Genomic DNA, 22,463 nt, shown 5'->3' with positions numbered 1-22,463 from the left:
AAGCGATGCAGGGCATTTTCTCGTTCCGCTATATACGATGTAGTGCCTGGTACCAAACCGAAAGTAGCGTACTGTGCCTTTACGTTTCAGCTGGAGCCCTGACTGTACTCATAGACCCCATTATTATAGAACAGGGACAGTATAAACATGACAGTGCTTTGTAAAGAATGAGAATGTTTGTTAACATGTGCTGTGCTGTTGATGTTTTTTCTACATACGTGTGTTTCTATATTGATTTTCAACAATAAAGAAGTTTTGACTTATTTTTTAAAAAAGAAATGTCTTTTTTATTTATCTTCAGCAACCATTCACGTTGATGTAGGAAGAATGTCTAGTTAACTCCCTACTCAGACTGAAACCATTCCAAACCGAAGTTAAAGTGCTGCAACGTATTTTCCAGTGCACGTCTGATTGGTCTTATTGAGTATGTTGGGAAACCACCAAAAATAATTAAAACATAATTCATTTTAACAAATTGTTCCCATTAAAAACAGCTGAGCTGTTGAGCAGCGTACCCATGGATGTACAGACAGCTATCACTGGATTACTGTAAAACTTCAATTAAGAGCCTAAATTAGACACGTGTCCCTTTCACTGGCCTGATAAATAAACGCAGGTCTCAATTAGAAGCCTGGTCTGTTTTTTCTAGAAGCTCTCTGAATGCATACCAACATAAATGTTTACACATACAGACATGCGACACATCGTTAGATCGGTTAAATTCTCCGTACCTCAATCATTCACTTCATTTTACAGAAACAATGAGCACCAACATGTTATTGGTTCAGATTTACCGGCATGGAGACGGAGGTGAAGTGGTGACTTTTGAAGTGGTCATAAATTCAAAATATGTGTCCGTTCCTTGATTATTTTATATACTTTAGTCCGAAAGGGTCAAAATATTTTTCAGATAAAGTAATTCAAGCTGAACTCCGGTAGTCAGTCTCTCTCTCTCTGTCTCTCAAAGCTAAGATCAAATGAATGATTCATAATTGATTTGTTATCCCATAGCCTTATTTTTATACAAGTAATATTCACACTGGTTGAAGTAAACAGTTTGATAGAAACATATTTCCAGTCTTTGCTGAGCGAGAGTTTTGTGTGAAAGGAATTAAAGGCCCGTCCCAGATATAACGCAAATAAAAGCCCGGACTATTAATCGAAGGTTTACGGTACTTAGATACTGAAGAAACCAACACATTCTCACTCTCAAGTCGTCACATATGGGCGCATGGTCAAGACCCGTTCAACGCACTGGGGGAAGCCCTGTAGCGTTGTTTTTCAACTCTAAAGCTAGATTAATATGTAACAGTAAGGTCACAGTAAGGAGGTGGTTGGGGTGGACAAGCCAAACCATGATGTTTTGAAGTTGCACGATGTTCTAGAACATAAACAACGTTTCATTTCACAACATTAACTAGCAGTTTTAATGTGAAAGTCTAACCGGACGTTGCGTAGTTATTGTTGCTAACTTGACAGCGGAGCACTAAAACGTCCAAAAACATGACCCAGGGCGTTAAAAAGCAACTCTAAGGGGAGTCGGGAGTGAGAATGTGTTGTAAAAAGCGGATTTCTGGACGTTTCTGCTGGATTGACATCAGAGGTAATGATATCCTGAGCCCTGACTGATTTATGGCTCATTCTTATTAATATTATCACTATAACCTCAGGTTTCTCCATCTCTGCTGATTTTAAACATTTCTAAATTCTTCTTCCAGGCCGCTGTAACTGGCTGATACGTCCTTATTCTCTTTGTAAAAGACAAGCAAAATATTTATTTTGTGTTAAACACACTGCAAAGAAACATCAAAATATACCAACATAACTTCTTCTGCATTATTAAAAATATGGCTCACAGCCAACCAGAAGAAATCTCCTGCGTAAACACTTAAAAAGTTAATAATCTTTATATGGAGGCTCTGTGTCTCGGTGTGGGAACATGAGGGCAGTGTTTTATCACCAGGTGTATTTGGTGTAGAGCCCCGCCCCCTTCCCACCTGACCGGGCATCACATCACTTCCTGTGAGGAAGTGCAGCAGGTGTTGAGGAGCTGCATGAGGGAGAAACCAAAGAGCAATCTGGGTAAGATCCAACATGAGGTGACAGTAATTAAAATCCTTCTCTGCATAAACACTTTGTTTTCGAGTTAAATCAGCATGACTCTGCTTCCTGTTAAAACATGTTAAATTAATCACACGGCTCACGTCCGGTGTTTTAGGCCTGAAAAACCAAAGCATTACAACATTAATCATGTGTATTTATTGGTTTGCGTTCCTTCAGCCTGTGGGTTCGATGTGAACCCTGCACGCTTCAGATTTAGTTTATCTTCTGGATCCTGTAATCTAACTCTTGGCCCGCTGAGGCGTGAATATGAGCGTGGCCTCCTTCAATGGCACCTTCATGTACTAATACACAGAATAGAAGTATTTAAAATATGGAAAACTGTGAATGTGGTTTGGTTGGAAGTCTTTAAAGTGACGGAGGAGAATATCTTGGTGGGGATGATATTGTGTTAGCAGATCATCCATCCTCATATTACCCACAAACCCCCTCTCCGACCGCAGTCCCAACACCAGCACTGATGTGATGGATTACATCACTTTTCCAAGCCGCCGCCGGTACATTCCTCTCAAACCGCAGGGCAAAGATGGGCTTTATGTACCGTCGCCACGGCAACTGCTGGATTATTTCAGTTGAGAGGGAAAAAAAGTTTTTTGACTCTGCGAGGAGACACGTGAAGGTTATTCGGGATAAGAGCAGGAAATCTCGTCAGAATAAAAGCATGAGTAACACACTGTTATGTAACACGTGAACGTCCCACTGGGAACCACAAGGTTCCACTAGTGAGGACTGGGAACACTGGTGGAGATGCAGCTGACTCCAGCCTCTCAGCTGCAGAACCTTTTGATTTTAATAATGAGAGAAGAAATAATGACAAGATGAAAGCTGGTGTCTTCTCACCGAGGTAGAAATCACTTGTCAGTTTATATTTTTTCAGTTCTTACGATCATGTTTGCTCCTTTTTGCACAGCCTATAAAAAACAAATTGATTTAATAATCTAACATTCGATATCCAACACGTGATTGCAGTTTCTGCTTCTTCTAAACATGTTTTTTAATTTGTTTCTAAATACTTCAATTTACGACAGATGTTTTCCTTTTAATATATTTTACAGTCAAAAGATCTGATCAGAGGTCAGTAATAGTAAACCGCCTCTTCTGATTGGCTCCTGATGAGCTGGAACAAATAAAAACGGTATTATATTCCCTGAAGTGTGCAGTAAAAAAACCTGTTGCTGTTTTTTATGCCCCAGTTGAACAAATATCAGGTCATAGTTTCCTCAGACATTTGAGCCAAACGCTGTGCAGAAAAACTAACACTATGGTTCAGATGGAAGTCTGATTTCATTTAACTCTTTGTGTTTGTTAGAATCTTGCTCACCTGGTCTGTTGATCTGGTCTGGTCTAATGCGATCTGTTGCTTCAGTCTGGTCTGTTGATCTGGTCCGTCCTGGTCTGTTGGTCTGGTCTAATGTGGTCTGTTGCTCTAGTCTGGTCTAATGTGGTCTGTTGCTCTAGTCTGGTCTAATGTGGTCTGTTGCTCTGGTCCGTGCTGGTCTGTTGACATGGTCTGGTCTAATATGGTCTGTTGCTCTGGTCCGTGCTGGTCTGTTGTTCTGGTCTGGTCTAATGTGGCCTTTTGCTTCAGTCTGGTTTGTTGTTCTAGTCTGCCATTGTGTTCAGTGTCTCCATTTCAGGGTGAACACTTTGGAACAGCCAACTGTCCAGGTTTCAGGAACTGAGAAACTGGATCAGCATGAAGTCCAGATGTCCTGGTTCATTTAGACTTTATCTATCAAAACAGCTGAGTTCAGCGTCTTCAGTAAAAACGTAAAGCTTTATTTGTTTCATACAGAGCAGCTCATTATAGATGTTACATGTTGGATATTGTGAGCAGGTTGTCTCTAATGTTTAAATCTCTTTATATGTCGACGATTAAGATCTTTACTTTTATAATGAGCATCACTAACTATACACACTAAAAACACCTTGGTTATTTCTTCAACCCATTTTCTGGGTTAGTTGTGTTGGGTTAAAATTATGGGTTATTTTTTCAGAGAGTAACCATTTTCTGGGTTATAAGACTAATATTTTGACCCAACTCCTGGGTTGTTTGGGTTTCTAAGTTATTTTTCAAAGAGTAACACATGTTCTGGGTTATAGGGTTGGTTTTCTCTCTCTCAAATTCAAATTAGCTTTATTGGCATGAATGTAAAGCAACCACCCCGCTGTTGTTCTGTAATTTTCTCACAACAGTTGTTTGAAATAACAGTCACTTTTCCATCCGTTTTGGCCTGTGCTTCTTCGGTGCAACTTCGTTGTGTATTCAAGGTAAGCAAGTATTTTCAGTGTTGATGTAACGCAAACTTTTCTGTGTCCATGTCCCCGTTGCTAGTTTAGCACCATTTGCTGAAAAAATTACCATGGCTTAGTTGCTACATTGGGACAAGCGTTAGTCGTGGTCATTCTGTGGTTGCCATGTACATCTAACTAGTTTAAAGTCACACATGACATGAGATAACCAATGTTTGAAGACTTTAAGCCTTAAGTTCAATCCAGTTATTGAATGTTGTCAAATGTTGAGTGTTGTTTATTTTTCACTTTTTTATATAGAGTTTAATTTAATGCAATGAAAACGTAAATGTGCTTGAAGTTTGTAATATTGTCACATGTCTTCCTTTGTTCTGTTTTCCAGCCACTCGTCTGTTTCCATGGTTTCTGTCATTTAGTTCATCTCCATCACCTGTGTTTAGTTAATCATCATCATCATCATCATCATCATCATCATCATCATCATCATCATCATCATCATCATCATCATCTGTTCCACCTGTGTTCTGTTAATCAGTGTTCATCTGTGTTAGTATTTAGTTCCTTCAGTTCAGTTAGTCTTTGGCCGTTGTACTCTTTGTAGTCTTGTTCAGTGTGTGTACATCCTGCCTGTCTGTACCTTTTTTGGTGTTACTTTATTAGTAAAACATTTGAATTGGAACTTTGGACTCCCCTTCTTCTTCTGCCTGCACCACACCATGACAGATATAATGTAAAACAAGATTTTCTGAAATAAGGCATACTGGCATAGTAACTCAAGTTAGGTTATTTTTGACACAACTCCTTGGTTAAAAAGGGACCAACTAATTTCTGGGTTATTTCAACTCAGATATTGGGGTTGTTCTTTTGACGCAGAAGTTGGGTTATATTAACTACAATGCTGTTTTTTTTTTAACCCAACATTTGGGTCAGGTATTAAACCCAGAAGTTGGGTCAAAAAGAATAACCCAATTAGTTGGTTCCTTTTTAACCCAGGAGTGTTTAGTGCGTAATTACACTTTTGTCCTTGTTCAATATAAAAGATTTGCAAACTCAGATTTGCGCTGTAACTACTCTTTGTTGTAAACTGTCTCTCACCTTCATATTAGCATGTTTTTAGTAGAAAAGAAACAGGAAGTCGAAGCTGTTACAGAACAGAAAAACTGCTAATGGGCAAGTAACTAAAGTAACGGAGCGAAGGGAAAACAGGACAAACAAAACAAGATTTAAAACAAAAGCACAGAAGCATCAGCTGTGAAAGAGCTGCTACTGTTCCACAGCTGATCGTGATATATGAGGTTAAACGTTGCCTGATTCTGCAGTTAAACAAGGGAAATGATGTCATACGTGTCTCTGCATTCTCCCTTTACTGCTCCTGCAGACTGTTGTTCATGAGTCCATGTTCAGTTTGTCAGGAGGAAACAGAGTTATATAATCCTGCAGATTACAGAGAGACCGAAGGCCAAATCTTGACCCTCCTTAACCAGAAAAACCCCCTGAAGATTTAGAACAAGAACAAAACCTTCAAGGACAAAAAATTGTTGCTCAATCAGCGACCCAGTAACACATGAAGATGAGTGAAGACGAAGCCTTTCGAGAGCAGACGGTTACATGTGCGCAACCAAACCAGCATGTAGTAGCAGATTAAGCATTAGTATCACCCAAAGAAAACCTCTGACGCAGCTAATTAACGGGTCAAACTATGAAGAGGAGGAACTCATCACCAGCGGCGCAGGTTATCAACCTCTGATCTCAGTCGCTCTGCTGCTGAGGCGCTTCCAGTGGACGCTGACGGCGGGATGAGGACGGAACAAAACCGTCGCGCAGCCATAACGCGCTGCAGCCGGAGTCAGTGGACTTTCAGAGTAACAGGGAGGGCTATCTGTGACTGAAAGTCACTTTAACGCTCCGCGAATTGCAGATTCAGCTGATCAGACACACGGTGCTCCTCTAATGTACCTGAACCCAGCTGGTCCACATGTGTCACACCTCTACATGTCTCTACATTTTGAAGCATGATGACTAAAAGAGGGACATTCATGCTTTTCCTTTTTCTCTTGCAGGCCTCCATGACAGCAGATCTGAAAGCTGCTATACAAACCGGTCGTCCTGCCTCACCTGACGGGTTCACGCGTCTCAGAATATCAGGTCAGGCTCTAAACTCGGTCCAGAATGACTTCACGATGATGTAACTGCTGCTGTGTGGTTTTTGCGGCAGAGTTTAAGTCTGAATGTGATGAAACCTGAGCTGTGAGGGAGGACGAGGGTCTGCAGGAGTTCATTAAGTTAGAAAACACAACAGATTTAAAAGGAAGAACTGAGCTTCACTTCAGACCTGTCTCACAGTTCCAGCTGTTCTGAAGGTTCTGCTGTAACTCTGTTCATCACGCTGCATCACATCATTTTTTGTGTTTCATACCTTATTATGTGTGTTTATATCAAGATTTCCAGAGAGGTTTTATTCTGAACATTTTTCTTGAAACAAATTTCTGAAGTGTTATTGGAGACGGTGAATCGGCGTCATTTCAGAGACTCCATCCTTTCATAGAGCATCTTTAAATGAATGCGTGTCTTGCTCCTGTTGTTAAAGAAAAGATCAGAGGCCGAGCAGCTGCTGAGCCTCAGTAAGAAGACAAACTGTCGTTTATGACTTGTTTCACAAAACGAGCTGCAGAGGAAACAGGAAGCACTTCATGAATCACACTGGCCTGAAACTTGAAACATCTTGCCAAGGGTCACAGTGATGACAGAAAGTCATCTGCTCATTCTGAGGCCAGACAGGGGGATTCTGGGTAATCCTGTGAAGTCTCTGACTTGGCTTCAGAGACTCTAAATGTTGGTTTTGAGCAAATCTTTGATTCATGTTCAATCAGGATAATGTGGTGAAATAAAAACTCACTTCTCAAAGAGCGGTTCAGATTCACGTCCTCTAAAAGACGACAGAGAAACCAGCTCGTAAACATCAGCTGTAGGTAACATCATCAGTGAGCTAATTACTCAAACGTGCAACAAACACGCTGCTCCAGACAGTCAGATTCAGGTCGAGCCGAGTGTTTCACCCTGCAAAGGTTCTCCCGGGATGTAGAACTGTTCAGAAGTGATGAAGGCCATTGTGTCATAATATTCACTTTTTAATCTACGGAGGCCCATTTCTGTCAGAAATTAAACAAAACACATGAAAGGTTAGTAATTTAGTAGATTCAGTGTTGCATGTAATTATTAACATAACAATAATCTGTTTTATTATCAGTAAATCTGATTCTCAATTCATCGATTTAATTGTTTGTAAAACTAAAAAATGGCAGGATGTCCCGGAGCACTAAGGGCAACACATTCTCACTCCCGACTCGTCACATATTGATGCTCAGTCAAGGCCCTTTAGCATCATTTGTAGTTGTTAGGGCTCTGCGGTAAACTTAGCAACAATAAACATGCAATGTCCGGTTAGACTTTCAAAATAAAACCATAGCGTTTCGAAACATCACCATTTTAAAACAAATCTTCATTAAAGTCATCAAAACTGCTTGGTTATGGTTAGGAAGAGCTCATGGTTTGCGTGAAAATAACCATGTACATCAGTTAACACGTAAGTTAACTAACGTCACTTACGTCAATTTATGTTACTTGCCTATTTAATTTTGACTTTTTGTTTCACACGGGACACAAACCCCGGTCTCCTGGTTCAAAGTCTGGGTTCTGGCCCTCCATCCACTCCAACCACCTCCTTACTCAGTCTTTTCTGTTAAATATCCTAAACCTGCCTTTACCATCACAAACTGACGCCACAGGGCTTCCCCCCCTGCGCTGACCTATGCCGCTACAGGGATCCCCAGTGCGTTACAAACTGACGCCGATGGGTCTTGCGTCCATATGTGACGAGTCGAGGGGTGAAAACGGGTCGTCTTCAAATGTCTCGTTTTGTCCAACAGTTCAACAGCCAACATTTTCTGTTAGTAGTTCAATGAGTATTTTTCTTTGATCTTAAATGAAGCTCTAGTCAAAATAAAGTCAATAAAGAAAAAATTCCACTTAGTTTGTTCTAGTTGTGACGTACTAACGAAGTCCTGCACAGGTCGATTGAAGTCCTCGATCTTTCCCTCCTGATGCCTCTTCTGTGCGTCGTTCATCAGTTCTACATGTTTTTCCGCCGATCCGTCCACCAGCTAAATGTTTCTGTCCTAGCTCGCCCTCCGTACAGGAAGTTATCGGTCCCTGGAGGTTTAGTTGTGAATTGTTTTCACAGCGATCCGTGTTCGACCTGCAGCCGCTCGGCCCTGAACGTCGCTCTGTCGGATGTTTGATGTTTGTTGCAGGACTGAGATGGAAATCTGAGTCAGCGGTCCCCGTGGAGTTCCAGGTTCTTTCTGGTTCTGTGACTCTCATTTCTCTGCATATTCGGTATTTGTGTTGTTTTATTTACTACTTTTCCTTCTCTGGACTGAAGTGTCTTCAGACCAGGTCACTTTTCCAAATGGAAGTGGATTTGTTATATAATGTCGTGGATTCATCTGCCTCATTTCTGATTCTGAGACGAGCCAAAAACCGGGTTTGGTTTCCTGACTGGACGGTTTTCTGCGCAATTGAACTATTTTTTGTTTGACTGGACGTAAAGGAATAGTTTTGACTTTGTTGGTCTTATTTGGGCCTTGACTTAGACTTTTTGGTACTTGTTGGGTCTGGGCCGGGGACCTAACCTGGGACTTACCTGTCTTGTGTTACCGCTTGTTGGTCTGGATTTGGGACTTGAAATCGGATGAAGTGCAGTGAGTAAGGAGCAGATCTGTGGACTGTAGAGACAGGACTTGGCGTTCAGTCAGTGATGACTTTAGACTTAAAATGGGACTTCTCTGTCTTCTTCTTAGATTGATCTTCTTTTGGTGACTTACCAGGTAAATGGACTTGTCGTTTTCTCTGTTTGCAGCAGACATTTAAAGGGATCGCCGTCGTGTTCGTAGTCCTCCCGGTCTCCTCCAGAGATTTTGTCTCCAATTGTTTCTCTCTTTGTCGTCTTCCTCCCTCGAGTTTCTCTGACAGATGAGTTACGATGCAGAGGAACTCCCGCTCCCCACTCTGAACACATCTGGCCCGGGATTCCCTTGTTTTAGGAAAATCAGTCTTGGCTGGGCTGAGAGGGGAGGACGGGGGCTGTTTAAGTCGGGGGAAACCCTGGACACTGGTGAGGCGAGAAGCTCGGAGATTGATAACCTGCGTTGTTGGTGATGAGTTCCTCCTCTTAATCTCTTTCCCAGGGAAGTTTTCGTCGTCGTCGATAGAGGAAAGAGGTACCGCTTCATCAACCCTGAATCTGTCTCACTGTTTGATCGAAGGCTTTAAAAACTGACCTCAGATCACCTGCTGGCTCATTTCTCCCTTTCGTGGTCTCTGCTCACACTGCAGCTGACAAAAAGCCTGGTTTGATTCCAGAGACTTTCTCAAATGATGTTATGAACCTTCTTCAGCTCAAGATGTTTTCCATATTTAAAACAGTTCGCAGATGAAGGAACTGTTGGCTTGGAGAATGTTTTAGTTTTATTTTGCATCTTTAGTTGCATCGACCACACTTTCAACACGACCACTGATGCTCTGACTCTGTAGCCATGCTAGCAGCTCTGTGAGCTTCATCAGCATGCTAACATGCTAACAGGGAAGCTACATGAAAGGTCAGAGCATCTCCGAAGTTATTAAAGTTCATCCTGGAGAGAACAGTTCTGATCAGATGCAGATCGAACACCCAGATTTCTTCAGTTTGCTCTACTAACTTTTCTTCATTTCCTGCATCAGAAGAAAAACTGCAGATACGTGTTTCTTTTTTTTTAAGCAAATAGTTTGTCCAAGGCACTCGTAGATTCAGAGTTACATCGGTTCTGTCGACTAAAGGACGCAAATTCTTAACTTTCATTCGTGGGGTGAACATTTTCCAAACAGACGCTGGCAGCTGGCAGGTCAAAGGTCAAACTCTTTGATACGATGTTGTTTTTGACTTTAAACATTTTTTATGAGTCTCAGGCCTAAAACCAGATCGCTCTTCGTGGTTCAGCCTGACAGCAGCGCTGGTTTAGATGGCTCAGGACACAAAGATCCTGCTGCAGGAACGTGAAGCTGACGCTAAAAGGCTGAAAATGTAAACCAGAGGAGGGACTGAGACTTATCGGCTCAGCTACGCACACGGAGTGGATTTGTGAGTGTGCGTGGACGCAGGGGGAGATGTTGGGAGGCGTTGAGAGGAAGACAAAGAAGCTGTTATGTCACACGTGGCTCGAGGTGCAGCCAGAATCCTGCAGATTTAAAGAATCCAAAAGATTTACGCCGCGTCGGCCGTTTGTTTTATTCTCCAGACAGGACCAGATGGAAAGGAAAACATTTCAGATATCACCCAAGTTTTAACATGCAGTGTATTTACCGCAGCGACCAGTGGTGGGAAGGACATTTACTCAAGTACTCTACATTTATCTGACAGTTTCAGTTACTTTTCAGATTAACTGACTTAGAAAACCGATAAACTCTAAAATGATTCTGTTTTAAGTTTCTTTAACATCAATGTTTTGTCGTCGGTCGTGTTCTCACTGTCTCGGTTGGGCTGTTTGGCCTCTTAATCTGAAGAATAATCTGTCAGATTCTGGCCTGTAATGTAAAAATCTCTCCTGCTGCTGAAACCAGAGGAGCGCTCGCTTCACGTGGACCAGGAGGAAGTCCATGTGTAGAAAGACCCTGAGAAGACGTCTGTCCTTGAACTGCAGCGCTGGTATCCATCAAACCCACTTACATAATCCAGGAGAGACCGCTAAGAGTCCAGGTTCAGGTCCAGTTGTCCTTGGATGGAGAGGGGACGTCAGACTCCTCGTCTCGCCTGGTTTCTTCCTCGGTGGTGTTTTTCGAGTGACCTCCGTCATTAACGACGACCTCGGCTCATTTAAAACACCTGGACGACACACAACTCCTCCGACCAATCACAGCTCACATACCACTCATTCCTGTGGTCCCACTGCAGAGCAAAGCTAGCTGCTCCTACAAAATAAAACTCTCTAACCTTCTCAGGCTGATGCAAAACATGAAGATGCTTTAAATAAAAGGATTGAAAAGAAATGAAAAGGAAACAAATAAAAGACTCACAGAAAGTTTCTACATGTGTGTGAAACACCAACTGTTTAAATCAAAAGCATCTGTCACTTACTTACTTATTTTGAGTTATATTGTACAGATGTCTGCAGCTGTGGATCATTTCCATTCTCGAACATTCAGCAGATTATTTGTGTCTAAATGGTCACAAGTTATCGCAGATCTGCTGTCAAACTGATTCCATGAATCAATCTTCTTGTTTTCCTGAATTTTTGGAGGTTTTTATTCTTATTTAAACTTGAAAACACAAACGTATGAAGCGGACAAAGCGTTTCGCTCAGGATGATCTGAAAACCAGCACATGATACACGATGGGTCAAAACTTCAGTTAAAAGCTTCATGAAAGGAAAAACATTCAGATACTGAAGCGGTTTTGATTCAGCAGAAATTTTTCAAACTTTCTCCACTTTCTATGTTTCTCACTGTTTTATATCTATTCTTTGCGTATTTGACATTTGAAGACGTCTCTTTGGACCTTTTCCTTATAGACCAAACTCTCTTTTCTTGTTTATGAACTCAGGTTCTCTTCATTTGTGATCTCTTCTGGAGGGTTTGCAGTTTCGACTAGTTAGAGAAACCTCTGCTGTTGTTTAAAGTCTTTAAATGTAAAGCCCCCCCCCCCCCCCGATCCAGCAGGGCCATCAGTTATTCATTTCACCGAGCAGCAGTTTGAAGCTGTCTGTTCACCATCTGCTCTCATGGAGATTTTCCTCTGAGTTTCAAACAAAAGTCTGAACCTGAACCGAACCGTCTCTTCCAAAAGACATCACTTAATCAGCGCTGGCCCCCGGATCTCCCACCAGGGGACGTCCAAACCGGCCCCGGCGGGTCCAGGAACCTGATTACTTAAACAGACATGAACGTGGGCCAGAAGAAAACCTGATCGTTTGAGCAGAGACTCGATGTGGCCGGCGGCGGCTGAAACCAGGACGATCCTAATCGAAGGTTTTGGCTCTGCGGGGACTTCGCTCGTTTCCAGACCCTCTGCTGTGTGTGTGTGTGTGTGGTTGTAATTAGGCGTTCAGAGGAGAGACCTGGAGTGGGTTAGTTGCTCTGAGGACGCCTCCGGACAGCTCTGGCTCGTAAACCGGCAGATCTGATGACACGAGGGCCGTAAACATCTCCGCCGGAGGACACGACCCGCAGCCACTTTATAGGTCGGAGAATTAGTTCAAAAAGCTTTTCTAAAATATAATTGGCTGTCCCCGAGGGGCCCCGCAGCCACACGGGGCCTCACGTGAGTTTGCTGTACCAACGTTTTAATAGCCAGTTAAAGAGCTGCAGCAGGTCCAGATCAGCTCTGGTTCTCATTTAGAGGAGGAAAGCCCCTGCGAGCAGCGCTTATGTAACAGTCAGGCAGCCAATCAGGAGAGAGACGTCCACAAATCACTCAACACTGTCTCACTGTAACTAAGTACACATTTGATGTACTTGTACCATACTTTCTCCCTCTGCGTCGCAACTTCTCAGAGGGAGATTTTTACACAAAACGCATGAAGAGTTTATAAAATATGATGTTTTGTTATAATTTAAACTCCAACAGTTTCTACAAGAACTGCTGAGACGATTAGTCGATAAATCAGTTGTTCGATTGACATAAAATTACTGGCTGTAAAACGTTTCTCTAATGAAGATGCAATACTGTTGAGATTTGGACACAACAAGCGTTCCCTGACTCGTCACATGTGGACACATGTCAAGGCCCATCAGAGATACTCGAGACGACAATTTTAATAATCAGTTAAACACCAGATCTTCTCTGTGATGTCTCAGATTTCCAGGTTTATATTGTAAACTTGGTGAGAATGCTGTTTTTAACGTTTTTTCTACTTTAGTTTTTCATCACATATGGACACATGGTCAAGACCCATCGGCGTCAGTTTGTAACGCACTGGGGATCCCTGTAGCGTCATAGGTCTGCGCAGGGGGGGAAGCCCTGTGGCGTCAGTTTGTGATGGTAAAGGCAGGTATAGGATGTTTAACAGAAAAGACTGAGTAAGGAGGTGGTTGGAGTGGATGGAGGGCCAGAACCCAGACTTTGAACCAGGAGACCGGGGTTTGTGTCCCGTGTGAAACAAAAAGTCAAAATTAAATAGGCAAGTAACATAAATTGACGTAAGTGACGTTAGTTTAACCCAACCAGGATCTTTTCCTAACCTTAACCAAGTGCTTTTTGTTTTTGCAACGATTCACGACTTTCATAAGGGGCTGTTTCAAAACGCCAGCGTTTTATTTTGAAAGCGTAACCGCACGTTGCATATTTGTTGCTTTCTTGCTAAGCGTTGCTAACTTGACTGCAGAGCCTTAAACGTCTAAAATTGACCCTAAAGGGGTACGCAGGGCATTAACAGGCGACGCCAAAGGGCCTCGACAAAGCGTCCATATGCGACGAGTCGGAAGTGAGGATGTGTTGGAGTGACGGCAGAATCTTTACAAACCAAACAATCAATGGATCCAGAGTGAAAAGAATCAACAACTGCAGCAGCAACTTCCTGCTGCACATTAACGAAGAAGAATCTCAGGGGCGGAGATAAAGTACAACATGTTACTGCTTCAATACTTTACTGAAGGAACACTTTTAATGCAGGACTTGTAGTGGAGTATTGGTACTTTTACTGCAGCGAAGGATATGAATACTTCCTTCTTTAATCCTGGATGTGAACATTGTATACAGTGTATGAATACTGCATGTGTGAGCAGAAAACTACTGATCAGAGGACCTGTGGTCTAACCGTGTAGCTACGGGACATGTTTGGCCTCTGAAACAGGCGCGATGGTGAAAGTAGTGAAATGCTTCGCGTGCAGCAGGTGACGAGCGGAGAGGACAGGAAACCTCATCAGGCTGAATTCTGGGCGGAGCAAAGTGCTCGTACCGACTTCCCGACATCAGCTCGCAGTTTGAAACCTGAGACCTCTGTACACCAACCAGCTGTCTGACGTTGTGAGCGTGTTGAAGGGGTCAGAAGGTGAAACAAAGAGACGGCGTCCGTCAGCGAGTTTCAGCTTCAGAGCAGGACGGAGACAGACGAGGAGGAGGAGGCTCAGCCAGGCGCGTTCAACGTTTCAACATCGGACATCAGTTTCATTCTCTGTGTGTTGAGTACAAGGCCGAGACACAAAACACACAGCACCAATAACGCAATGAAACATTAGCCCCCCCGACAGAAAGAACAAACGTCACGGCAATTTATTAAAAAACAAACATGCAGATAAAAAATACTTTTAACCATCAGGCCTAGATGCATAATTCTGGTCTCCTTTGAAAGGTCAGAAGCTCAGGAACGTAAATCCATTGTACATTAATATATTTATTGTACCATTACAGACTACATGGAGAAAAACGATATTTTAATTCTCACATGGTAAAAAGCTTTAATGCAATAAACCATCAAGCCATCATCAAATAGATTATAATGCAACTTCTAATACAGCTGGAATGCAACTGTAAATTATTATTTAAATATGCCAGGCGAATGTCCCTATTTTGGCCATATTTACAGTTTAAATGTTGACTTTTATTGGGAGATATCTTGAAAACGCTGTTTCTGTCCAAACAGCCACGTTCCAAATAACATAAAGCTTCCAAAACATTGAGATATTGAGAAGCGGAGGCCTGGGTACCCTTTAACCTCGTTTTGTGACATTCAGGGCTCTGCGGTTAAGTTGGCAACAACAAATATGCAACCTCCAGTTAGACTTTCAAAATAAAAGTGCTCGTTAACACTGGGAAACGCCACAGTTTGGCTAGGTTTAGGAAAAGATCGTGGTTTGGGTTAAAATAACTACAATAAGAAAGTCAGTTAAATTACGTTACTTAACTAAAAACATTTAGTGTTGACTTTTTGTTTCACACGGGGAAATGAACAGCGGCCTCCTGGCCCACCCCAGCCACCTCCTTACTGTTAAATCTTCTACAGCGACCTTTAGCGCTCATAAATGACGCTGCAGTGCGTTAAACTGACGGCGACGGGTCTTCAGCACCCCCGTTAATTTGATTTACCGCTGTTTTCTCCTTCGGTGAAACCTGGATTCAGCCCGAGGAGGACGTTCCTCTTTTTATTTTGGGTGGAGGTGTCTGAGCCGACGGCTTCGCTCTGATGGATGAAGATGTTTTCTCTGTGAGAGGCTGGCAGCGAGGGTCGTGACCGTGTTAATGAGGCAGAAACTCTGCTGCTGACTGACAGGACGCAGCGGAGAGGAAAGAGACGAGCTCTTCCAGCAGTTAACACCGCCGCCACCTCTGAGCCTGGAAAACAAGCTTTGGAAATATTTTGGACACCAGTGAAGTATTTCTCATTTTTTATTCCCCAGCAGACGTGATGGCGACACGTTTCTTGTCTCGTGTGGTGAAACGTGCAGAGCTGATCACTTTAAAGGAGGATTCCCAGGATTTTTTTAGGCGTCATCACCTTTTCGATTCATCCAGTTTACAAAGTTCATAAAGTTCTGAGAGAAACAATAAAAACACACTCCATCCATAAGAGTCTGTTTGGGAGAACATGAACCATAAATAACATCAGCAGGCCCGAGCCCCGAGCATTGCCTAGCTCTTCTCAGCCACACAAGCTCCACCAATCACAGCCCTGGAATGCAAAGCCCAGAAAAATAAGTTTTTCTCCTCGGCGAGGCCGCAGAGGAAACGCGAAGGTGAATCAAATCAAATCCTTTTTCACCTCCTCGTGATGGAAAACATGCTGAAACCCTCCTGCTGAGTCTGGATCCTGGTTCTGTCTCCTGTGGCGGGTCTTTGACCTCGGTGTGATGAGCTGAACCACGCTCAGCGAGGATGACAGATTTTAGAGTCATCAGTCCAGAGAGTTCAGACCTCCCGTTGTTTGATTCCTGGGTTTTGTCCATGCAGAGATCCTCGCTGATCGCTGGCAGGGCTGACGGGAGGCTGAGAGTCTTGGCCCCACGTCGAGAGCTGTGATCCAAGGCCTCATACTTTATTTTATCACGACGCTGGAGACAAAGATCCAGCAGCTCAGTGTCACACTTTACACCAGGAAACAAACATCTCTAATGCGAAGGGCTAAATGAGCCAGTAATAAATTATTGTGTAATCTGTTGTTGTTTTCATCTGAGAGGGGAACATCCAGGACCTGAAGAGTCCAAACCAGAAAAAAGGAATCCTGTGAACTAACGCTGTTGTAATAGACCAAATGTTTTCAAACCACGAGGCCCTAAAAGCCCCTCGTCTCGGACTCATAGCTGAAATGTGAACACAGTGTGACTTCCTGACTTCACTATCAATGATCGTGAATCTGTCAAGAATAAACACCCATAAATCTGCCTAGAGGCCAGAGAGACGCTGCAGAACCTCCTGAGAATCTTCATGTGCTGAAGTTTTCTTCAGTATCACAGCTGACACATTTCTAATACGTGTTCTGCTCATTTAAAGTGCAGGTGATGCTTATTTCCCACAGTGTGTCATGGGTCCGTGTAGTAGGCCGTATGCAGCATCAGTTTGACGGTAAATGCAGGTATGCCCCGACTTTGAACCAGGAGACCGGGGTTTGTGTGAAAAAAAAATAAATAAAAAGTCATCATTCAATATTTCAATGCGATGCTTCGTAACACTACTGTTTTATTTTGAAAGTCTAACCGGACGTTGCAATGTATTGTTGCTAAACGTTGCTCAGAGCCTTAAACGTCTAAAAATTACGCTAAAGCGCCTTGACCAAGATTTAAAACAACATGGTAAGAAGAACGCACAGGTCAAAGATGTATGTTTGTAGTCCATCTTCGGAACATTTGATGTAGCCTACAACTCCGAACTCCTGACTTCCGGGAATGCGGCCCACGACAATTTACGATGGCTTCCGGGTCACGAAATTAAAATAATGCAGAATTGAGGAATAAGATGTGTGATTCCCACAGGATATTTGAGAGACTATGGTGGGTGGACCTTTTTAAAGTTGAAAGCATTTATTTGGTGCAAAGTGAAGAGGCGATCTGTGAAGACATTTGTACGCTTGTAAACAGTGGTGTGCTCTAGTGAACTATTTGATGATCAACCATTGCAGAGCTATAAATAAGGATCCAACCCTAAATCAAAGAATAGAAAATAGAATAAGTGATTTCCTCGCTCTGGGCCCTTTCACTTACCGTAAAGGCTCGAATACGCGTGCACTCCAAATTTAGGTGCGGCTAACTTAATCGCCTTCTCACAGACAAGAGACTGAAACAGACAGTTAACGTTACCGTAGTAACCTCAAAAGAAAAGCGGTTTTCTCAAGTCGGATGCCAAAGTGTGTGAGCTCACAGCAGCGCCCACAAAACACAACGTTAGAGGTCTGAATCGTTATTATGAGATGTGTAAAAATACTTTCGGTTCATTTTGAAACTATGGCGGAGCAAATTAGACTTTGGCGGGCCACCGTGGTCTCGTTAATTAATTAATGGGAAACACTGCATGCGTATTTTAATTTCCAGTTTCCATCTATAAACACGTCAAAGACAATCAGATAACGTTTTTAATATCAAGCACACGGACTGACATGTAACAACCAAACGTCCTCAAACACATCAGACTTTAATAGTGAATGATGCAGTGAACGCTCACTCCGGTTCCAGTTCGTCTTCCTGTCAGAACGCTCTGTTTGTTTTTGGCACTCTGTATCTCTCCTGAAATTCCCAACGAGCCTCGAGCTCAACATCAGATGTTATTTACTGACGCTTTATGTAAATCAGATGACCTGCAGCTCGCGTAGTCTTTAGTAGCTAAATTGGAAAATTGATGTTGTGCCCCTGAAGGTAATCTGAACCAGACTCAGTAAAACCCCCTGCAGTGTAAACAGTTCAATATTTCCCTCCTAAATGTCGCAACTGAAAACTGAAAAAAACAAGTGCAGTGATGCAACTTGAAGCTGCCGAGCTGCGACTGCCCAGATCCTGTCGTACTTAACTCTGGGATGAGCGGGACACGTCCTTCGTTCATCACTTAGCCGTCCACATGTTTCCAATCTGCTGCTCTCATCAGCGTCATTAAAGAGAAAATTAGATTACAACTCAGAGCTTTCTGCAGCCGGGGAGGCCTTCCACAACCAGAGCCTCCGTCCAGACCGCCACCGCACTCGCCGAGCCGGGATCGGCCTGGAGAACGCCGCTGCTGATTGGTCCTGGCAGGTCTGAGCCGCAGAGCTGATTGGCTGAGAGTTCAGAGTTGGGTGAGGACACACGGGGACGAGGACGCAGATTCCCACATACCAACAATCACACTGGTGGTTAATCAGTGGAACCAGCAAACAGCCATCTGGGAAGTGGAAACAAGACCTCAGGCAGCCAAAGAGGAAACGTTGCCACACATCACTGAGGAGATCCTTCTTGAAAACCCATCAGCTCCTCCAGCGTTACATCTGTTGTTGTTTTATCTCTAAGAGCTCAAAGTTGAGGATGCACATCCATCAGTGGCTGTGACACACAGCTCATGGAAGATATTATAGTACTTTGTGTCCAATGGTTCAGTGTGACTTACACTTTCCCAGGATGTCATATAGAAGCTGCTTCTTCTGCTGCAGAACCTCCTGAGAATCTTCATGTTGTTAAAGTTTCCTCAGTGTCACAGTGAAGCAGTGATCCTTGTCAGAACATCCACGCTAACTGCTGACAGAGTCACGATTTGAGATACGACAATTTTAATGATCGATTATCTCAGATTTCCAGTTTTATACTGTAAACTTGATGTCTTTGGGTTTCGGACGTCTGGTTCTTGAAGGTACAAGGTTGTTTATTAGTCATTAAACAGCACAAGGCTGCATAACGAAACCAAATGTGTAGTTCCTTCATGCTGTACACACAACATAAAATTAAGTGGAGGTATTAAAATTACCCTGTATCAAAATATGGTAACATAAAATAAAATAAAACACTATATAGTTGGGCGGCACGGTGGTGCAGTGGTTAGCGCCGTCACCCGGGTGCTCCGGCTTCCTCCCACCATCCAAAGACATGCAGGCTAGGTTAATTGGTGACCCTAAATTGTCCTTAGGTGTGAGTGTGACTGGTTGTTCGTCTCTGTGTGGCCCTGCGATGGACTGGCGACCTGTCCGATGGCAGCTGGGATTGGCTCCAGCCCCCCGCGACCCTGTACGCAGGATAAGCGGTTGACGATGGATGGATGGAATATATACAGTTATTTATTTACAGACACGTATCTACCCCGAACACTCCACAGTGCGTTTTCTGAATTTGCATCTGGGGTGAAACAGCAGCCAGATGTTTGGTTGTTACCAAGCATCATGGATGTAAAACACAGAGTCCGCTTCCTCTCATCTGGGCGGAGTCTTGCGAACCTGGACCACCTGCCGAGTGCTTGATCCAGGCTGTTGATTGGGCAGGTCTCTGTAACGAAGTGGGCACAACAGTCTCTGAATTCCGTTGTCTGGTCAACATGAGTCCCTTTTGGTCCAGACCGGATCTTTAGGAGCAGAATTAAGTCCCAGCCGGGTCAGCATGGCTCCTCTCCTGGCTCTCCTGGCTCTCCTGGCTCTCCTGGCTCTCCTGGCCGTGGCGCCTGGTCCAGTTGTTTGGGCCGGGTGGATAGTGGTCTGCTGCTCTTGAATCCAAAAACCCCGTCTTCATCTTCCAATGACAGTACTTATGTCAGAGGTAACACATGTTTGTAAAAAACAAAAGGGTTTCAAAGTTTGAAGGAGCTACCGGCTGCTGCTTCTACAAGCGCTGCCGGTTACCATAGCAACATGAACGTTGAGCGTTACGTTGTTGTTGTTGTGAGAAAGCTGTTTTTACGTTTCAGACAGTGAACCTGTAGATGATGTGATGATCCAGTGTTCTGATGCTGCTCTCTGCCAATAATCAATATTTATATTGACGATTGATGCGCTGTCTCAGTTAAACCTAATATGGTCCCGTCGCTGCAGCTCCCTGAGCTTTGTAGCCTTCTCTGATTTTATGGTTTTACAAAAACTCTTTGGCGGTCGAAGCACAAATAAAAATAACATTGTATTTTATTTTATTATTACTTTATTTTTGATTTCAGTTTTTTACTTTGTCCCTGAAGGCTCATTTAATGTGTTTCATTACCTGCAACAATTTGATTCAAATTATTACCTTTATTTTATTTTGACCAACTTTTTGAATTTTACTGGATTACATTAGGTGCTGTATGTTTGGCTTTTGTGGTTTGGGGCAGGTCGGTGTCTTTTTCAGCTTCATGTGAATCATCCCTTCACTTCCAGAAACTCGTTGAAACGTCCTGAAAGTTTGCTTTATGATGAAACTGGCCTGAACTTGATGCTTGAGCAGTTTTCCGCCTGTTAAAGTGTAACTTCTTTACTGTACATCTTTTCCTCATGTGTTCATTTCATGCTCTGTTATTCTCATGTGCAGTGAATGTTTGGTTTGGAGAGCTGAGGAGAAAAAGAGAATCTCTGCTGTCGTCACTTCCATCATCACTTCTCACTTTGCACGTCTCTGGTAACAGAGAGCAGATGTTCAGCAACCTGCGCTGCAGCGTTTGTGGACCGTTTGGAGGAGGCAGCGTCAGTCTGATGAAATCTGCTGCAAACTAGTGTTTGTTCTTCCGGACAGGTTTTACTTCAGGTACCAACATTGTGAAGGCCAGAGACTCGGCTCCACACAGGCAGGCGCTTGTTCCGGGGAGCAAACGGCAGGAAAAGTTCACTATCATCTTACATTTCAATTAGTTCCTAAAACGTGGAAACACTTAACAACCGATCCCCCTGAAGACCTGAGCGCTTTGAGTTCAGAGCCTTTACAGTTTGCATGCCGGTCTTTAGAGAGGCGGGGGTGTTTCCCTCAGGGGCTTTCACACAAACATGTTGGCTTCCATTAACACGAACTCTGGTGTGATTTGTTGTTGAGTTCGGTTTGTTAAGGGGGCCGGCGACCAAGTTCAGGACTGCAACTGATAAATCCTGTGATTTCTTTCTTTTAAACAGTGAAGAAGCCCGGCGTGTTTCACGGACCAGATGTCAAAAACTCCCAAATATTCAGTTTAAGATCATAAATGAGGACAAAAAGACGCGGAGAACGCTTGCCGTAGCCTGTTCATTCGCTCCAAACCAGCTGATGGAAACGCACATATTCCACAAGTTCTATTTTGTTGTCTTTTTTGCGACATTTCAAAAGTACGCTTAAAATTCGCATGACAGTTGGATGGAAACATGACTATTGTCCTCGATCCCAAACATCCAGTGTCTAAGCTGCTCATCCAGGAATATGATGAAAGACTCAAACATCCCGGCCCGAGAGAGTATTTGCAGAGCTCTGCAGTCAGTTATGGATTTTGAGAGGGAGGGAGGCAATATGGAAGTACCAACGTGGCAGTGTCCAGTGCCAATGGTGGCGTGCAAGGCCTGTTGTTCCTAGGTTGGTACACCTTCCTATAGTTCGTCTCTAATTGTACAAGCTTGCTTTCAACTCAACTGGGATGGATTTTTTTGGACCTTATAATGTCAAGCTTGAACATCAGACCTAGAAGCGGTGGGGCATTACATTTAAGTGTTTAACAACTCGCTGTGTGCACTTGGACCTCCTTTGTAGTCTTGATACAGATTCTTTCCTCCTGGCCCTACACTGTTTCACCGCCCGCAGGGGCACTCCCTTCAAACTCTGGTTGGACCAAGGTACCAACTTCAAGGGAGGAGAGAGGGAACTTATGGAGGTCTTCATAACACTTAGTCCATCCCTTCAAGTTCAACTCAATCAACAAAGGATTCAGATTTATTTCAATCCTCCCCATGCCCCTCAGTTTGGAGGAAAATGGGAAAGAGAGATTTGTTCTGTCAAACAGGCCTTCCAGAGCTCCCTAGGAGCCCAACTGGTCACTCTAGAAGTTCTGCACACTTTGTTGATAGGAGTCGAAAATATCCTTAACTCCAAGCCTCTTGGCTACGCATCCTCAGATATTGCAGATCCTGACCCAGTTACCCCAAATCTTCTTCTGATGGGGCAGATAGATTCCTCCCTACCTCTAGTTTCTTATCCGAGCT

At 43.4% G+C, this 22,463-nt stretch overlaps 1 long non-coding RNA gene across 1 annotated transcript; it reads left to right on the top strand.

The window, feature by feature from the left end:
* The first annotated feature begins 1,430 nt into the window (after window positions 1-1,430).
* On the top strand, window positions 1,431-21,311 carry LOC123972499. Its single transcript, XR_006825424.1, has 4 exons — window positions 1,431-1,603; window positions 1,964-2,082; window positions 6,435-6,519; window positions 20,839-21,311. It is a non-coding gene; the product is annotated as an uncharacterized LOC123972499 (long non-coding RNA).
* The last annotated feature ends 1,152 nt before the right edge of the window (window positions 21,312-22,463 follow it).

Source organism: Micropterus dolomieu, linkage group LG01 (assembly GCF_021292245.1).
Source record: "Micropterus dolomieu isolate WLL.071019.BEF.003 ecotype Adirondacks linkage group LG01, ASM2129224v1, whole genome shotgun sequence".
In the NCBI taxonomy this organism is placed as follows: Eukaryota; Metazoa; Chordata; class Actinopteri; order Centrarchiformes; family Centrarchidae; genus Micropterus; species Micropterus dolomieu.
The sequence above is the reverse complement of the archived record's forward strand: the minus strand, read 5'-3'. Positions and strand labels throughout refer to the sequence as shown.